Genomic DNA, 3,959 nt, shown 5'->3' with positions numbered 1-3,959 from the left:
TTACAATTATAAGCATTTTTTTAACCCTTACTATTATCATTATTATCATTACCAATATTGCGATTATGACTTATATCATTATCATTATTAAAATTGTGATTATCATAATTGTCGTCATCATTGTTATTATCATTATTATCAATTTTGTTATTGCAATCCTTTTCGTTATTATTGTTATTATTATCATTAATATCTTCATTATCGTCATTATCACGTGTATTATCTTTATTTATCATTATTTTCATCATCATTATTATTACTATTACAATTATTATTATTATTATTATTATTATTATTATTATCATTATCATCATTATTATTATTATTATTGTTGTTATCATTAGTGCTATCATTGACATTGCGATTATTATTATCATTATTTTTATTATGCCAATCATCCCAATCATCATCATTGATAATCTTATTAAGGATAATCATATTATTTTTACTATCATTATCATTATAATTATCACGTTCATTACTATTATTATTATGATGATTATTATTATTATCATCATAATAATCATCACTATTATCCTGTTATTGTTATTACCATTATCATTAATATTATCGTTGTTCTATTAGCACCTTTATTATATTTTCATTATTATTTTTATCATTATTATTATTATTTCTATTATCTTTATCATTATCATTATTATCATCACCATCATTAATCATTATCATGATTTTTATTATTATTACTGTTATTATCATTGCCTTATCATCATTATTATCTTTATAATCATTAATGTTATCATGACACTTATTATCATTTTTCTTATCATCATTATCATTATTACAATTCTGCTTTCAATATTATTATTAATATTACCGTTATTAGTATTAGTAGTATTATGATTTATCTCATTATTTTTATTATCATTATCATTACTATTATAGTTATCCTTTTTATTACCACTATTTTTCATTATTATTATTATCATGATGATTATTATCATTGTCACTGTTATCACATATTATTGTGATATTTATTACCATTATTTTTATTATTATTATCACTACGATTATTATATATTATCATTATTAGTATTATCATTGTAATTATTATTCTCATATTTTTATTATAATATCATAATTATTATCCTTTTTATTTTGTTAACTATTACTATTATTGTTATTATTATCATTATCATAATGGTTATCATTTCTTTTATTATTAATTTTATTATCATAATTTTCATTATTGTTATCATTATTTTCATTATTTTTACCGCTAAATCATTATTTATTTATTCATCTATTTTTCATAATAATAATAAGAAGAAAAAGAAGAAGGAGAAGAATATTGATTATTTTTATTATTATTATCATTATTATTATTATTATTATTATTATTATTATTATTATTATTATTATTATTATTATTATTATTATTATTATCATTATTATCATTGTTATACACACACATATATATAGGCATTTAAATATGCGTACACACACACTCACACATGCATACATATATATATATATATATATATATATATATATATATGTATGTATGTTTATATAAATATATAAATATATATATATATATAAACATACTTTATTTTCTCTTTTTTCGACTGACATTACCTCCACTACATGACATAGGCCTCTCTCATTGACTATTGAGAGGTTGTTTGGCAGTGCCATCCTTGCCTGATTGGATGTCCTTCCTCACCAACTGCGGTTCCCTACGACACCTGCGTAGGGAATCAAAATTGTTATTATCATAATTATTGTCATCATTGTTATTATTAGTATCAATTTTGTTACTGGAATCCTTATCGTTATTATTGTTATTTTTATCATCATTATCACGTATATTACCATAATTTATTATTATTTTCATCATCACTAGTGACATTGCCACTAGTCGGACCGCAGGCATTTTTCGACCGCCGCGGCGGGGAATTGAACTCGGGACCATGAGAGTCGGAGGCCAGTGCTCTAACCACTGGACCACCGTGGCAGTCCTGAAAAATATCTCTGAGTAGGGGGATAGGGCTAACGCTGTCCCCTGCTAACGAAACTTGCGCACTCGAGTTCATCACACCTGGGTTATTCGCAGGGGTCAGCGCCACCAGGTGAACCTCGCCCTGGGAGAACCGCCTTCGTGACCACGGATGTATTTTTGTACATCTGGCAATCTCTTTCACGTAAACTTAGTGGAAATAGTATTTTTAGGAATGAGTCGAAAGCAATAGATTTTTGTTATACAGAGTGTCATTGGCAGAATGTAATTAACCAATAAGACTGGTAGTAGCAATATCTTTTTAAACTACGTAAGCCGTTTGATCATATATATTTTTCTTGTTTTTCAAATCAGTGATTAGAAAACATGTAGATATACAAGCATATGTATACACGCACACACACACACACACATACATATACATATACATTATCTTGCGCAAACGCACATACCCTTGCACATACACGCACATGCACACACCTATGCACTCACACGTACACGCAATGAAGAGGAAGAAGAAGGAAGTGCCTGCGGGGAGGGTCTTGGCAACATTTAAGGATTTGTGCAACATTATCAATTGAGGACGCGGTGACCGAGTGGTTAGAGCATCAGACCTAGATTCGTCGTCAGATCCAGGTTCTCGAGTTCGATCCCCGGCCGGCGCGCTGTTCCCTTGGGCAAGGAACTTCTCATTGGTGGCCCTGTTTTAAATGACCATATTCATTCCTGGTAAATGTAATTTTACATAAATATTTCTCTGTGACTTAAATTAATTGTGTTAATATATATATATATGTGTGTGTATATAAGTATGTCTCTAACGTACAGGTATATGTATATCAATATGTGTGTCATATGAAAATTCCATCAGGTCACAGGTATCAGGTGCTTCCAACAGGTACCGAAGGGAAGCGAAGCAAGAAGGATAAAGAAGAGCGACATCTATGCACTCACACGTACATGCAATGAAGAGGAAGAAGAAGGAAGTGCCTGCGGGAAGGGTCTTGGCAACATTTAAGGATTTGTGCAACATTATCAATTGAGGACGCGGTGACCGAGTGGTTAGAGCATCAGACCTAGATTCGTCGTCAGATCCAGGATCTCGAGTTCGATCCCCGGCCGGCGCGCTGTTCCCTTGGGCAAGGAACTTCTCATTGGTGGCCCTATTTTAAATGACCATATTCATTCCTGGTAAATGTAATTTTACATAAATATTTCTCTATGACTTAAATTAATTGTGTTTATATATATGTATATATATGTGTGTGTATATACCTATGTCTCTAACGTACAGGTATATAGGTACAGGCGAGGGAGGGAAGGCGAAAAAATAATTGAGTAATTACTAAAAGTATAAAAGAACAAAATGGAGAAGAAAATATGAGAGCTAGTTAATATAACAAATATGCAATAAGGAAACAATGTGCTAAATAGACGACGATATATACATACAAAATATTTAGACGACGAGAGTGAAACAATATGAAAGAAGGCGACTGAGCGAAAAAATACGGAAGTGCAGGAGGGGGAGACAAAATAGAAGAACAATAGACACGAGAATCATAAATAAAAAGGGAAACAGTGAAGTTGAAGATTGATAACAATAATAATGATAATGATAATAATTATAATAATGATAACAGTAATAATAATAGTAATGATAATAATAATGATGATAATAATGGTAATAATAATTCTCATCAGTGTTATTATCATAATCATTATCATCATTATCATTATTATTATCATTATTGTTACTATCATTATAATTATTATTACTATCAATATGATCATTTTCATTATCATTATCATCATCATCATCATCATAATTGCTATTGCTATTATTGCTATCATTATTATTACTGTAATTATTATAACCATTATTACTATCATTATTACTATTACGATCATTATTATTAATATTATAATCATTATTATTTTTACTTTTATAATTAATATTATTATCATTACCAGTATTATG

The 3,959-nt window shown here is 28.7% G+C and overlaps 1 pseudogene; it reads right to left on the bottom strand.

Annotated features, from left to right (window-relative positions):
* Positions 1 to 1,998: 1,998 nt before the first annotated feature.
* On the bottom strand, positions 1,999 to 2,145 carry LOC125042804 (annotated as a pseudogene).
* Between the last annotated feature and the right edge of the window lie 1,814 nt (positions 2,146 to 3,959).

This window comes from Penaeus chinensis, chromosome 32, assembly GCF_019202785.1.
Source record: "Penaeus chinensis breed Huanghai No. 1 chromosome 32, ASM1920278v2, whole genome shotgun sequence".
Classification (NCBI taxonomy): Eukaryota; Metazoa; Arthropoda; class Malacostraca; order Decapoda; family Penaeidae; genus Penaeus; species Penaeus chinensis.
The sequence above is the reverse complement of the archived record's forward strand: the minus strand, read 5'-3'. Positions and strand labels throughout refer to the sequence as shown.